The sequence below is a fragment of the Sparus aurata genome, chromosome 13 (genome assembly GCF_900880675.1).
Source record: "Sparus aurata chromosome 13, fSpaAur1.1, whole genome shotgun sequence".
Taxonomy (NCBI): Eukaryota; Metazoa; Chordata; class Actinopteri; order Spariformes; family Sparidae; genus Sparus; species Sparus aurata.
The window spans coordinates 21,579,674-21,596,387 of record NC_044199.1 but is presented as its reverse complement, the minus strand read 5'-3'; the positions used below and the strand labels follow the sequence as shown (position 1 = coordinate 21,596,387).

At 41.2% G+C, this 16,714-nt stretch overlaps 1 pseudogene; it reads left to right on the top strand.

Moving 5' to 3' along the window:
• Window positions 1–1,327: 1,327 nt before the first annotated feature.
• Window positions 1,328–15,635, top strand: LOC115594712 (uncharacterized; annotated as a pseudogene).
• The last annotated feature ends 1,079 nt before the right edge of the window (window positions 15,636–16,714 follow it).

The following is a 16,714-nucleotide window of genomic DNA, read 5'->3' as shown; positions in this document are numbered from 1 at the left end:
TGTCCACAAGGGCTTTTGCCCAAATATGGCTTGAGAAAGTTTATTTTGTTTTTCTTCCATCAGCGTCCAAAAGTGGAACATCGTCGGACTTCTGCACGCCAGAAGGTTTGTATCAATTGTATTCAATATTTGACTCATTTGGATTAAAAAATATATATTTTTTGCATGTCTGCCGTATAACTGCAATAATTGGAACAACAAAATGTTTTCTAGGTCTCGGCGAGAGCTTTGCCCGTGGTGAAACCTGTGCCACCGCCTGCAACTGCTTATCTGAAAGTGGACGCCAGGGGGGAGGTTAGTAAAGTTTTGTGCAAACTGTGTGTGTGTCAGGGTTCGTGCGGATGCTTGAAATCCTTGAAAGTGCTTGAATTTCAATATTGTGTTTTCAAGGTCTGAAAAGTGCTTGGATTTTGGTTTAAGTGCTTGAAATTGCTTGACATTATAACTCTGTCTTGGCAACATTGGGATCAGACTGGATAATTTGCTTATTACAAGGAGAAATAAAATCTCTGTGTGTATCATCACACATGCAGCCTTAATAATCATGAGTATATTCCTGTAGATATGTATTTTACCCCAGCGATAAGGTGCTGGAAAATGTGGTAAATGGCCCTTAAAAGTGCTAGAAAAGTTCTTGAATTTGACCTTGAAAAATGTGTACGAATCCTGGTGTGTAATCTATTTTTATAATAATAGTAGCATAGTTAAATTATTCAAATCATTTAATGTTTTTTTTCCTTTCATCTAGGTTGCCACCGCCGTCGCTGCGCCGGGGGGGGACCTTCAGCCTATCGTCGATCTTGGCCGGACACCAAGATCCAACACAGGTGAGTATGACACTAACCCGCTTTCTTGCAGGTGTGCGGAGGCCCCGCTGAGGGCTTTTGTTCCTGGTCTTCGTGTCAGAGCTGCACCAGTCAGTTCTGACACACTTACATCCATAGCATGTGGTGTTGCAGCAGTTATGAAACATGTCATCTCACCAGTGTGTACATGTAAAGGGACAGATATCGACAGCATAGGCATAGAAGGTGGCAAACTGGCCAGTGACATAGTTGAAGCTAGGCAGAACGGTAGTGCTAAATGGTTGTGTGAGTTGATTGAAGAGCAGAAGGTGTTTGGCAGGCAGTGGCAGGTAGCTATTCCTCCTCCAGCACGTAGTGACTTTAAGTTACTGGAGGGGGACACCATGATGTTTGAGAAGCTGCAAGAGCATTTGTTGACGCATGGCGCGTGTCTGTTGGACCTCGGTGGTGCAATAAGTGCCATTATTGATCATAATGACCATCTTGTGGTTGTTGATTGCGGCGTGCGCGATGCATCTGGGATGGCATCTAGCATTGGCACATCTGTGGTTGTGTTCAACACATCCTTTGCTGACTTGATGCTTCACATCCGTCAGCTGAAGGAGTCTTTAGATACGAAGTGGTATGCCGTCCATGGCATTTCCGTCATGCCATATCCACTAGATGATGACAGTGAGAGTGCTACGTTGTTTGCAGGCGGGAGTGTTGACGTCGGTGTTGCAGCTACGCTCAAGGATGTCAGTGTCAGTCAGGCCAGAGATCGATGTAAGTTCCATCAGGGGAACTTTTCACCAAGGGAACGATCGGTTCCTATACGGACGGCGTCAGTGTATGGCTGTAAGTTTGGTAGCTTTGGCCAAACACAGCATTGATAGTGTGTTTTCTTGGCAGTCCGACGATCTGGATAAGGTTGTAGAGTTGGGGGACAAGCTCTACACATCATTGTGGGAAAGTAAGTCCATCAGCGGGAGGTCTGAACTGCTGTGTGTTCCAGATTTGCCCAAAGAGTCCATCATTGATGGACAGGAATTTGAGTTTGAGTATGGTAACTATGTTTCTGGTGATGTTGATGTGGTTGAGGGACAGTTTGTTGATGAAGGTGTGTACACCACTCTCAGGAATGGTTTGGGAGAGATGTGTAGCAAATATGACACATGCTTTCTGACTGTGAGTGGCAGCACATGTGCTATCATTGGTCGAGATGGGCAGTATGCAGTTGTTGACTCCCACGCACGCGGTGCAGATGGCATGGTAGATGAGCTCGGGTTTAGTGTTGTTGTGTATTTTGGTTGCCTTGACCATGTGTTTGATCACATATGCAAATTTGCCAGCGCAATGAACTCTCCAAAGCCGTTTGAGATTGCCGGTGTTTGTGTGACTCACAAAAGTCAAAGTGCAACTGTTGAAAGCAGAGAGGTTGAGTTTGGTTGTAGCTTACCTCTTCAGCCAGCACTTGAAGTGTCGGCTGAACAGGTAACACTTGACAGCAGCAACAGTCAGACAGGTGTGAAACGCAAGATTTCAGTGGGTGATCGTGCATCCAAAAAGTTGAAAAGCAGGGATGTTAATCTGGTTAATTCAGACGTTGTATTTGTCAGTGATGTGAGAAGTAAAAGACTTGAGTTTAATCCGCTGCGCAGCGACATTGCACAAGCTTTGTGCAAACAGTTGAACGTAGAGTCATGGAGAAACTTGATCTGGTGTCGACAGAGGTTGGTGCGTTAGGGGCTCCTTGTAGGAACGAGCAAATAGTTGGTGATGGTAATTGTTTCTTTAGAGCGGTTAGTCAAGCTGTGTGTGGCACACAGAAGAATCATAGAAAAATTAGATTAGCTGTGTTTAAGCAGATACGGGCCAATCCTCTAGCATATACTTTGCGTCGCGAGTATTCGTCAATGGCAGATTATGTGAGTAGATCGGGAATGCAACGTGTTGGTACTTGGGCCACTGAGGTAGAGATTCAAGCAGCAGCAGATTGTTTAGGAGTGAACATTTTCACGTATTGTGGTGATCGCTGGCTTGAATACAGTTGCAAGAATAGGCAGTTGTCCAATCAGGCAGTGTATTTAGAGAATTGTAATGGTAACCATCAGGGGCGTCGCTAGGAGTGCAAAACATCCGGGGCTTTAGCCCTGAGCAGTGATGCCTCAGTTACCCTGAAAAAGTAATCTGATTACTGATTACTCCTTAAAACTCACTTGAAGCTTGATAGTACTTTGTCGCCAGCACAGAGTTTACAACAAACTTTAATATTCTCATCTTTAGCTGAGAGGAATTAAAAATAATGACTGTATTTCCAGCTAGAAAACGCGCATCTCTCTCCTCCCTCCATTGTTGTCGTGTTTGTGTCGCTGCGTGGTGTTACACGTGAGTTGTGCTCGTGCTGAAATGTGACTTGTTGCAAACGTGACATAACTCCCCGCGACAAGAAGAAAGCAAAAATATACATTTTTACTGAGGAAAAAACAATAAGTAACTTTAATCTGGTTACTGGTTTGGAAATATTAACGTGTTAGATTACTCGTTTCTGAAAAAAGGTCAGATACCGGCATCACTGCGCAGATAGTCTTTTTTAACGGGGTCCGGGGAAATTTCGAAAATTTCGAAAAATTAGGCAGTTTAAAGATGCAATTTCAACATAGTTTGAGAAGGAAAGGAAGGGGTCCTCATCGTCATATTTTAATCACTAATAAAGCTAATTTTCCCTCACTAGGCCTACTGAGTAATGTTTACATTTAAGATATTATAGCCAAGACCTGCGCTGTGTGCTATAAGAGCAGGTAGAACATTCCCTATTATAATTTCTTGGCTTCATTGTCTATCTGCATACGGCCTACAGGAGGCTTTGTAGGGTATTAAGAGACAAACATCGTCATTTAACATCGTCAATAAACCCACAAACGTAATAAAAATCTGCAGCATTTAAACCACAAATGTAATACATTTTCCACAAGAGCCGCTGCCTACTACAAACGTAACAAACGATTTCCCACACATGTAATAACTGTTACGTTTGCAGGGATTTCTTTGTGGGGACGTGAAAATTGTAATAACTTCCCACAAATTTAATAACACAATGAATAATGGTCGGGGTGGTTGTTGTTTGTTTGCCTATACACCTACTAAAACTACTGACCGTGGGTGCAAAATCCAGCTGCTGACTCTCCGCTGTCACACAACGGATCCCCCGTGACCAAAGTGTCAGTTGGACTTCAGAGGAGCCGGAATACAACACTACTAGAACGGCCGTAAGCGGTCATTTGGACCGCTAGATTTAAACTCTATAATCTGTAAGGGAAATACCCAACTGAGGGATGAATGCATTCATTGTGTCATGATATATATTTTTCTTAAAAACTAAATAACGAATTAACACCAAAGTGTACATTTTAATAAGTTTAATTAGCTATAATTAAACTTAGTTCTTTCGTTTTTTAAATGTAGGCCTATATTTATCAATATTCATCGCACATAGTAAACCGTAATTATTGTATATTTACACACGATTTTAATAGAGAAAGCTCAGAACAAGAAAATTAACTATTAAATGTAACTTCTTTGATTATGAAACATTTTATTTTAACACTTAATAATATATAATATAATAATAATAATAATAATCGAAAAAGCTGGAAACGAGCTGATCTAAAACAAAGACAAACAAAGAGCCGTTGTGATCACTGGTCACAGTCTGCAGATTACCTCCGCTCTCGTACAGTTACCACACGGGCTTGTGGCATTTCAAGTGTCCGACGTTTGGTTCCGTTTGCAGTTCTTTTGGACTGGCACTGCCTCGGTGTCTGTGTCAGCGAAGATGGCCAGTGGCGGTCTTCTATAACATCCTCGACCTGGCTGGGATCAATGCCCGCATCTTATTCAAGGAAAGGAGGAAAGTCCTGCAGGAGCTGGCAGAGGAGCTGAGGGCAGAATACATGGAGGGGAAAGCGGCCACGGCAGTCGGCACAAGGTGGGCAGCAGCGGAAGCAACCACCGCAGCAGCAGCAGACACAGACACGGAGGCAGTGCCGGTCCGAAAGAGCTGCAAACGGAACCAAACGTCGGACACGTGTGTGGTATCTGTGAGGAGATCCGAGGTAATCTGTGACTAGTGATCGCAACGGCTCTTTTTTTGTTTTACATCAGCTCGTTTTCAGCTTTTTCTATTATTATCATTATTTTATTATATATTATTAAGTGTTAAAATAAAATGTTTCATAATCAAATAAGTTACTTTTAATAGTTAATTTTCTTGTTCTGAGTTTTCTCTATTAAAATCGTGTGTAAATATGCAATAATTACGGTTTACTATGTGCGATGACATGAATGTTGATAAATGTATAATTAAACTTATTAAAATGTACACTTTGGTGTTATTTCGTTTTTTGTTTTTTTTAAATATCATGACACAATGAATGCATTCATCACTCAGTTGGGTATTTACATGACGGAATAGGATTTAAATCCAGCGGTCCAAATGACCGCTTACGGCCGTATGTTGAATTCCGGCTCCTCTGAAGTCCAACTGACACTTTGGTCCAATCAGAAACATTATTTGTCCGGATCTAACTCTGGGGTTGTGGAAAGCGCGTTGTTATGCCCTAACCAAGATATCGATCATTAAGATCAATTGGATCAGATCTGACTGAACCCGCCACAGTGATAAACTGATTCAGTTCACCCGCCAGCACACAAACTCACCCGCATTTGGCGGTGGCGGGTTTAATTTCCATCCCTGTTATAAACGCTGCAGTGGTACTAAACAGTAGGCTAATAGACGGCTCTGGTCAAATCAGTGACGCATAGAGGGGGAGAAAATAACACTGATGTTGAATTTGCAACAAATTATTCGGACTCTGGTGACAATGTCGCATTTGAGGCTGCTGGCCGTTCGATATGCAGCCACACCTTTCACCATTAGACAATAATATTAGATTTTTTTTTATTTTTTTTTTCAAAGCACAGAGATCCGGGGCTATTCCCAAAACATCCGGGGCTATAGCCCCGAATGCCCAGGTCTAACGACGCGCCTGGTAACCATTATGAAAATGTTGTTTGTGTTATGCAGCCTGAGATGCAGAGTTGTTATAGGTACTGCAAAGTGAATGCGTCTTGTTCCGGAGGGTACAATCTTAGACGGCAAAGTAGACAGAGTAGTGTTTGTGCTGAGAGTTCAAGTCCGGTTGTTGCTTCAGGTTGTGTAGCTGAAGAAGTTATCGATATTGAAGTTATAGAACAGCAGGATAGTACTGTGTCTATGCAAGAGCAGTCTTCATTTACATTTAAGCCAACTAATGTTAATTCTTCTAAGTATTTGAAAAATAAAAAGAACTTAAAAAAAAAAAGAAAGAAATACCAGGAAAATGATTTGTATAGGGAAAAAGTGAAGGAAATTGGTAAGCTGAAATATAAGACAAAATTGTTTCAAAGGAGGAAAGCCATTGAAATCAAAAGATTGAAATATCACAACGATGTCATGTTTAAGCACAAAGTTAAGGAGATTAACAAAATGAAATATAGCGACAATGTATTGCATAAGTATAAAGTTATTGAAAAGTTAAGAATTAAATATAGGGAAAGTGACGTGTACAGGAAGAAACTTAAGGATATGAGTAAAAACAAATACAGGGAACGTGATGTGCACAGACAGAAACTTAAGGATAGGAGTAAAAACAAATACAGGGAAAGTGACGTGCACAGACAGAAACTTAAGGATAGGAGTAAAAACAAATACAGGGAAAGTGACGTGCACAGACAGAAACGTAAGGATAGGAGTAAGAACAAATACAAGGATAGTGAAGTACACAGGGAGCATGTAAAAGCTATGAGTAAAAGGAAGTATCATGAAATTCCTGAGCATAAGAAGCGTGTTATAGCAGCAAACAAATTGAAGAGGGACAAACATAAAGAAAAGTCAAAGGAGTTTGATTATGTTAGAGAAAAGTTTTTGGAAAAGGTTAAAAATGGGCGAGATTTTGTGTGCTGTGTATGCCACAAAGGGTTATTTAGGAATCAGGTTTTGAAGTGTAAAAGAGAAAATTATACTAAAACCAGAGAAATAAGGTTAATAGCAGATAAATGTATTAGCGAAAATGATTTACATAAATGTAATGAAGACTGCGTATTGCCGTGTAAATGGTTGGAAACAGCTAGAGGTGAGCTGTGGATCTGGTGGTCATTCTTGCATTAGTGATGGTGTAATGCCACCTGAATGTGCATTGAACAACTTGGCGCTTTGTCCCATTCCACCAGAATTGGCATGTTTGAAAAGGTTAGAGGAACATTTGATAGCATTGCATATTCCCTTTATGAAGATGTTGGCGTTGCCTAAAGGCGGGCAAAACGGAGTACACGGACCTGTGACGTGTGTTCCTGCAAATATTGTGCAGACGACCAATTTGCTGCCACGTACAAACATGGAAGGATCTTTGTTGCCAGTGAAGTTGAAGCGGAAGCTTACTTATAAAGGACATTACGAGTATCAGTTTGTTGATAGTATGCGCGTAAGGCAGGCTTTGCAATATTTAAAGCAGACAAATGTCCATTATAAAGATGTAGAGTTTAATGAAGCGTGGATAAATGAGTTTTGTAAGGAAGTTGATAGTGATTGTCATGGTGGTGGTGAAGCATCTGCAGATGTTGGGGAAGATGAGCTTCTGCATGATAGACAACAACATTGCATGTTCCAGGACACTTGTCTTATGCCTGTAGATATTGGTCAGGAAACACTGGATCAATATTTTGATGATATATTGAATTTGGCTCCAGCAGAAGGTAACTCTCCTGTAAGGTTGTTGTCTGATCATACAAATGAAGCAAAATGCTTCCCGGTGTTGTTTCCGAGTGGACATGGTACATATCATGATGGTAGACAGCATCGTTTAACTTTGTTGCACTATTTTAATAACAGGATTTTACATGCTGATGGTAGATTTGCACAAAATGTTGAATACATCTTTTATGCTCAGTACTTATCTGAGGTAGAACAGGTTGTGTCAAATGTATCAATAGCATTGCGGAAGGGTAAGCCAGGTGCTAAATCTCAAAAAGTTAGCAGAAATATATTGAATGATGAAGAATCTTTGAAAAAGTTGTTGCAGGCTGATGATGGGTTTCGTTGTCTTAAACCTATTAGAGGTACCCCACCTTTTTGGCAGGGAGCCCAGCATGATCTGATGGCTTGTGTTCGTCAGCTTGGTGTCCCTACTTGGTTTTGTTCATTTTCTTCAGCCGATATGCGGTGGCAAAATCTCCTCAATAGTATTTTGAAACAGGCAGGTAGACCAGAGACAGCTGAACAGTTGGAATGGGCAGACAGGTGTGAACTTTTGCGTGGCAATCCGGTTACTGCTGCCACGATGTTTGATTTTCGCTGGCATTGTTTTCTGAGAGAGGTGCTCATGTCTCCATCTAATCCTATTGGCAAAATAAAGGATTATTTTTATAGGGTGGAATTCCAGCAGCATGGATCACCACATGTTCACTGCCTCTTTTTGATAGAGAATGCCCCAATAATTGATAAAAACACAGATGAAGAGGTAGTTGAGTTTATTGATCATTATGTGACATGTGAATTACCAGCACAGGATGAAACATTATTGGAGACTGTTACATCTGTGCAACAGCATTCAAAACGACATTCAAAATCTTGTAAAAAGATTTCAATTTTCCTAAGCCGCCATCCGCAAAAACTTTTATTTCACGTCCAGTCAGTGAAGAGGATGGCAAAAAATCTTGTAAATGTAAGGTAGATGAAGCACATAAATTGGACCGTTGTGCATGCAAAAATGAGGGGCAGAACAAAACAGAGGTAATGAAAAAAGAGATTGCATTGGCAATTATGACAAAGATTAAACAGGCTCTTTCGGATGACAATGCCAGTTTTGATAGTGTGTAAAGAGTTGTTTGGACATTTAGGATTAAACCAAAGTTGTTTTGAGGCTGCTTACAACCGAGTAGCCAGGAAGACGCACGTTGTTTTGAAGAGGTAGGCGAACGAAGTTTGGATAAATCAATATAGCAAACCGCTTTTGAAATGCTGGAATGCTAACATTGACATCCAATATGTCATTGATGCCTATGCTTGTGTAGTGTACATCATTTCTTACATCTCCAAGGCAGAAAAGGAGATGGGCTTGTTGTTAGGGAATGCTCAGAGGGAAGCAGCTAAAGAGGGTAATAGCAGTGCTAAAGATGCACTGAAAAATTTAGGAAGTGTGTATTTACACAATAGGGATGTTTGTGCTCAAGAGGCGGTTTATAGACTGACAAACATGCATCTCAAGGAGTGCTCTCGGAAAGTTGTGTTTGTGCCAGTAGGGGAAAATACAGTTAGAATGAGTTTGCCTTTAAGTGTGTTAAAACAAAAGGTATCATCACATGATCTTACCAGTGAAGATATGTGGATGAGGAGTTCTGTTGACAGGTACAAGAATAGGCCGAAAGATTGTACATTTAATGACATGTGTTTGGCAACTTTTGCATCAGAGTATCGTGTTGTGAGTAAAAGTGAAAGGGCTGTCCATAGGGTTAAATTAAACAATGATTGTGGTTTTGTTGTGAAAAGGACACGTACGCAACCGGCCGTTGTTCGTTACGTGCGCTTTTCGGAGACTAAGAATCCGGAATTGTTCTATCAGAGCATTTTGCAATTGTTCCTGACATATCGTGAAGATGGGCAGCTCAAACCAGCAGGGTTTGAGATGTTTGAGCAGTTTTATAGACACGGTCATGTGAGATTAGGTGATGAATTGCTACATTCGGTTAAAGCAGTTGTTGATCTGAATAGATGCAAATTTGAAAGGGATGCAGACGAGTTGGACAATATCCAAAATTCAATCGATAATGATGGTGTTCTAGAAGATGCCTGGTGCGAGCTGTGCCCAGAGCAGGAGTTGGAGCGTTTAGAGTGTATAGAGGAACGTAGAGAGACAGAGCAGATAGTGGAGGAACATGTAGATGGCATTCCAGATTTGGTTGTGAACAGTAAAGATGTTGCACATTTGGAAAAGAGGAACAATGTCCTCAACAGAGAAGACGGTTTGGCTTTAGTTAGGTCTCTGAATGAGACACAGATGTGTATTTTTTATCAGGTTAGGCAGTGGTGCTTGGGTAGGGTAAATGGAGCAAAGCCAGATCCGATACATGTATTTATTACAGGTGGGGCAGGGACAGGTAAGAGCCATTTGATCAGGGCTATACAATACGAGGCAAATAGGTTGTTGCAGAGAGGGTGTCCGGACGACATCTGCGTTCTACTAACAGCTCCTACGGGGATAGCTGCACACAATTTAAATGCAGCTACAATTCACAATGCTTTTAGCATAGGTAAAGACGTACGCTTACCTTACACTCCATTGGGTGAGGAGAAGCTGAATTCTTTACGTGCTAAATATAGTAGCTTGCAACTTTTGATAATAGATGAAATCTCCATGGTTGATCACAAACTATTGGCTTATATCCATGGGAGACTAAGACAAATTAAGCAATCTGGTGACTATTCCCCGTTTGGAAATGTTAGTGTTATTGCAGTTGGAGATTTTTATCAGTTGCCTCCAGTGAAAGGGAAAGCTCTGTATTTAGATGACGTGGGTGTTGATTTGTGGTCTCGGTTGTTTAAGGTTGCGGAATTAAAGACCATTGTTCGTCAGAAAGATCCCGTATTTTCAGAGTTGTTGAACAGAGTTAGAACTCGTTCAAAAGGTACCCCGATGTTGGACAGTGACATTGAAATATTAAAACGTTGTGAGACCGGCGAAGTCAGCTCAGCTTTGCACATATTTCCCACAAATCGACAAGTAAATGAGCATAATGTAGTGCAGTTGTTGGAGAGTTGTCCGGATTATGTCAAAATAGAGGCTCAGGATTACGTCAATAGTAAGAAAACCGGCAAACTCGAGTTGATAAGCGGACATCAGCGTATGACACATGTCTGGATGAGACACTGCTTTTAGGGAAGGATGGCCGTGTAATGCTGTTTAAAAACTTAGATGTAGCGGATGGTCTAGTTAGTTAGCGGCACTGTGATACACATAGTTTTTCCAGACAATGACAGGAAGCGATTTCCTGAGATGGTGTATGTTAAATTTGATGATGATATGGTAGGCATACAGAAAAGGAAACGCTGTGCATTTGCCTCTGCAGTAGAAATGGGTTCCACGGGCATTCAACCCGAAGAGGATAGGGTGACTAAAAAGGGTGGAATGCGTAGGCAATTTCCACTGAAGCTTGCCTGGGTCTGTACGGTACATAAAGTACAGGGCATTACAGTAGATGCAGCAGTCGTGTCGCTTGAGAAAATTTTTGCAGCTGGACAGGCATATGTAGCTTTGAGTCGGGTTTGAAATTTGTCATGGTTGATATTTAGGGATTTTAAGGAGAAAGCCATCTATTGTAAGGACTCAATTAAAGATGCAATTGAAAACATGCCTCCCTTCATGGTCGAGAATATTACAAGGCACAATTTCAATCCACAGACCTTCACTGTGTTTTTGATGAATGTGCAGAATTTGACCCAACATGTATCTGATTTGGCATTGTCTACACAGCATTTGCAGCTTAACTGCATAGCTGTTACAGAAACATGGCTGTCTGCAGTTTCATCATTTGAAACTGTAAAGATGGATAGTTATGTTTATCATAATCAGCCAAGGAAATTATCCTTCAGTAGCAGCAACCCAATCTTGACACAAATTCAAGGCCAACAACGTGGTGGAGTTGGCCTGTATAGTGCAGACAATTTGGCATGTAATGTTCTCCAGGTACCAAATGTCAATTTAGAATGTTTGGTTTACCACTGCACTACATACAGCATTTTGATAGCAGTAATCTATCGACCACCATCTTATCCCATGACTTTGTTTAAAGTAAATTTAGGCAAATTACTTGATTGGCTGAATCCACAAAGTCACACAATTGCTGTCATGGGAGATTTCAATGACGACATTTTGAAATCATCGTCAATCACCAAATTTATGACAAACAAAGGGTTTGTTCAATTTGTCAAACAACCAACAACAGAAAACGGCACACTAATTGATCATGTGTATGTGAAAACAACACACTATATTGTTGAATCATTAGTGTTGCCAACTTATTTCAGTGACCATGAGGGGAGGGGATCATGTGTTCTTTTGCATCTAGGACATAGAGTAAGTAGTGTAATAGTAGTGTGTAGTAGTAGTTTTGTAATGAATGTTTTTTATATTGTAGTTCTTCATATGCAGGTTTTGATAAAGTTTATATTTCTTTTATATATGCATGTTTACTTTTCAGGAGTTTTGTGTTATTCTATATTGTATGTACAATATGTATGAAAAGAAAAGTTGATATTGTTGCTTATGCTAGTTGCCTTTTCAGGAGTTTTGTGTTGTGCTTTATTTTGTGTTCTATATTGTGTGTTCTCTCTCTCTCTCTCTCTCTCTATCTCTATCTATCTCTCTCTATCTCTCTCCCTCTCTCCCCATGTGTATATGAAAAAACAAAAAAAATGTTATTGTTGCTAATGCATGTTTCCTTTTCAGGTGTTTTGTGTATTCCTATATTGTGTGTTCAATATGAAAAACCAAAAAAAATTGTTAGATATAAGGGTTTCGTTTCCTGCATTACAACAGCATTTTAAACTAAAACATGTCATGACAAACAGTAATGATAATTCTGATCACCTTTGGAGCTTTATACATAGAACATTTTCATGAAAAGATTTTTCTAGCATTTACAATATTGCAGTAATTGCTGCCAGTCATATGCTGTTGCTAATGCAGGTTTTGCTTTACCTTTCATGTGGCCTCAAAAAGCAAAAGGCACTGGTAATGGTACTCCTGGTTTACCGGGATGGGGTTCAATTCCCTGCAGTGTCCTGCTGATTCTTTTGGCATTTACATGAAAGGCCATATTTTACTCACTTACATGTATAACAACTGTGACTAAACTTAATTAAAAAATTCACATCAACTTAACCCTTGTATTATGTTTGTTTCTCCCTCCTTACTTTGGTGTTCTGGTCAAATTTGACAGGTCTGGTTTAACTGCTCAAACATAATGATGACCAAATTTTATTTAACACTTTTAATACTGTAAAGGGTTTCTAGCTAGTGGTGAACATGCATAACATACAAAGAATAGACACTGGAAATGATTATAGTCATCTTGTCATAATCTATGGCTGCAGTGTCTGTTTTGTGTTTTTTGTGCTTGTGTGTTCTCTTTGCTTGCAGAGGTGCAATGGAAGGCTGGGCGGATTTGTGGTCTCAGGAGAGATCACATTCACATGCACCTGCTGCAGGTTGACAATTGCTACCTGCTTAAAAGCCTTGATCCTCACACTACCTGCTGCCAAATGATTTCATCAACCACACGTGGTATATTGCTCTGTCAATAGTGTATTCTAGACGTACTGTAGTGCACACTGCATGAAAAGTGGGATTTTCATCAGTATGTGGCACTGTAGATTGACGTGGAATTTCAGGTTTGCGGCAATTTGCAGGCAACACTGAAAACTGCCGTGAATAGTCGGAAATTGACGTGGGCCTTGCTTGGCAGTTGTCCCCCCATGACCCCCCTCCCCCTGATTCTAGGGGAGGCTTTAACATGTAAATGAAAATGCTGTGAGCTATACAAATGCAAATCAGGGTAGCAGGGGGAGTTTTACCCCAGGTGATCTTTTTCTAAAAGGTGTAAACTTCATTTTAAGAAAATCTCTGGTATAAATAGATGAGGCTCAGTATTGCCTAATTATAGACCCTTATATTTTAGCTTGAATGGATTTATTTAATGAAAGTATGCTAGATTAATTACTGTGTATGTCATTAGCAATGGCCAATGTTATGTAAAAAAGATTATTTATTCTTTTCTCTCTCTTCTGGGAACAAGTTAAAGATAAAACGCCAGTTGTTAAGAAGTTAAAATTTGCATGAAATATTTTGAGAGACCAAGATATTAAAATGTAAAAAAAAAAAAGTATTTCTATAATTTCATGGCTTCTGAATGTTTTAAAAGCAGTTGAAAAGTAATGAGAGTTCATGACCTGTAAGAGTTTTTACACTTCCGGGTAGACCGGAGCGTGAGTGACGAGGAAGAAGGAGCGGAGAGTTAATGGCGTCGAGCAGTGGACTGTGTGTGTCGTCAGTGTCGTGTTTTATCACTAACAGACTGTGAACTGTTGTCGGACGACGTGATGTGAGTGTGTGAGTTGGACTCTCCATCGCAGTCGAAGTGTTTGTGTTTTATTGGACACGAAGCAAGTTGGTTAAGCTAGCTAGCAGGAGCTAAGCTAGCTAGCAGGAGCTAGGCTAGCGGCCCGGCCATTGTCGAGAAGGCGTCTGCGCGGACGAGAGGAGCTTTGCCGGGTCGCCACGAAGAATGTTGCCGACGGACGGAGCTTCGCTGCCGCAGAGGGACACGGAGGTTTATCGCTGCAAGCATTTTGTTTTCACAGACTAACCTTGCCTCATAACAAGGCCGCGACCTCCTGTTAGCTCGGAGCCATGTCTGCAAGTCCAGATTTACACGATGCCGATAATGACGCCATTGTGTGTAAGTAACTGTTACTGTTTTCTCCCTCGTTTAATTTTACTGTGACTTACGTTTCTTTATTCATACCAGTCTTTTTAATTGTTTTCCAGCTGCCTGTAAGACATTACGAGACAGTACGCAGGACAACAAACAACCAGATCTTGCATCGCAGGCGGAGGCTGTGAGGAGTTCAGCTCGGAGTCGATCGAGGACAAAGAGGGTAAGATTTATTAGATTAGATCCGTCTTTGGTCAATGTGACTATTATTCTATTAAATAATAGATGTGTTGTGTCCATACGCAGTGCATCGCGTAGTACTGATCGTCTTTATTGATTGTTTTTACAGCTGCTGGAAGCGAGACAGAGTGCTAGCTGAGGATGAGGTGGACCTTTCGAAGTGCGCCGCCATGGACCTGATGTCTGAGGAGGAAGACGGCACAAGATGGCGGGTGTCTGGATGAATTGTGCGACCTCCGTCCTTTCGCAGCCGGGAGCTCACCGAGCTCTGCGCCACACTGCTGTCACATGAGAGGCGATTCCGAAGTAGCAGAGCACCACAGACGTCTGCAAAAACAGACACTTAGCGGTGCTGTAGGATTTGGGCCTCTTGTGAGCTTCCCGTTTGTTGTGTGGGCAGATTATGCTTTGTACATGCTGTGTGTTTGTATTTGTGCTAATAAAACTCTTTGAATAAACAACTCCTTCCTGGCAAATGTTCATTTCCTCAGTAAATTCATTCATGTAATTGATGATATCATAAATATAAATGAATGAATAAATCATATAAATATATAAACATAATATTTATATATATTCCCACTGGGGTTTACATTTATAATGACCCAGGGTGACCAATCACGAGTGATTTTGCTTGTTTATGAGTAGTGGTTTCATCCAATACTGAGTGAGGATATTCAAGCCAGCCCACACATTCTCTGGCAAGGCGTGGTTTCGCTGCTATTCATATGCAAATTAGAGCCGTTCGCACATCCGGGAGCTCCACTGACGTCATGGTTCGTTTCCGACAATTTTCGGCACGGACAAACGCCACGTTCACAGCCTGTAAATTGACGTTAACTGCCGAAAATTAGGGAGATTTCCGGGCGTTTACGGGGCCGAAAATCCCACTTTTCATGCAGTGGCACCTGTGTTTTCCACTATAACAACTAATTGTGCCATGCTTTGTCTACAGCTGCATTTCCCCAAGTGGCCAAACACCACACATATGCTCAGCCTGGCTGCAACACTCCACCTGCCATGTGCTCCTCGAAGCAGCTAGACACCACACAGCTCTCCAGCAGCCTCAACCTCAAACCATAACTAGCTGTGAATTCAGTTGTGTTAAAATAAAGCTTTTCATCCTGCTCCAGCCTTGTGTCCCCTTTTGGTTTCAACTAGATTCTACCAGGTGTAACACATCTGTGTGCATGCATGTTTTTGACATACAGGAGTGGCATTGTACAATCAGGTTGGAGTGTGACTTGCAAACAAAGGCATCACATTTGTAGCAAATGAGTGTTGTTGTTGTTGTGGGGGCTTAGCCTGCGGCAGCAACTGGGGCTTGCAAACTCCTAACCAGACTAGCTGAGGGTGGTGAGCTCCAACCAGAATCAACAGACACATGTAGGCTTGGAGGTGGACCTGGTCGAATGCTCGCCATGTTTCCATAAACACATGCTTCACCTCCAGGTATGTCACTTCCACTATCATTTCCTCCATGGACTCTGGTAAAAACAGTTGGAAGCTGGACTTGATGTCATCCACACAAGATATTGTTGAGTGTTGTCATTGGCATCACCCTTACAATGTTTTCCACTCTTGCTGTGCCTCTGTCCTGGGAGGAAGAATACCAGTTTAGTAGTTTGAACTGTGTAAATCTTCATAAATAGGGCCTTTGATCAGCTATCATACATTGTTCTCTGGTCTGGATAGTGTGTGTGACCCAGGTTGGCACATTAGTTAAAGAGAGAGACAGGTTTCCGTAAGTGACACCTAATTCTTCCTGTGAGAATGTGTGTGTGGGGGGGATGGTGTTTGTGGCAGTGGCAGCTGGTGCATTTTTTTCCCAGGGGGTGCTATACCAAAATCCAAAATATTTGGTAAATCACGAAAGTGTAAATTAACAGTAAAGATGGCCATGGTGGTAAATATTGACTGACTGTCAGCTCAACTGATAAATAGCGACACCTGATAAATTAAGAACATAGAAACAGCACTATGGACAGCAGTCACCCATATTATACAAGGTTATTGTCACAAGCTGGCTCAATTCATGCAACAAAGATGAGAGAAGTCATGTTAAAGTGCAGTCTGAATGTTTTATTTGAAACAATATCTATTTTCAAAAAGCATGAGGTGTGAAATGTAACTGCATCAGTCGTGAATGTGATGTATGAATG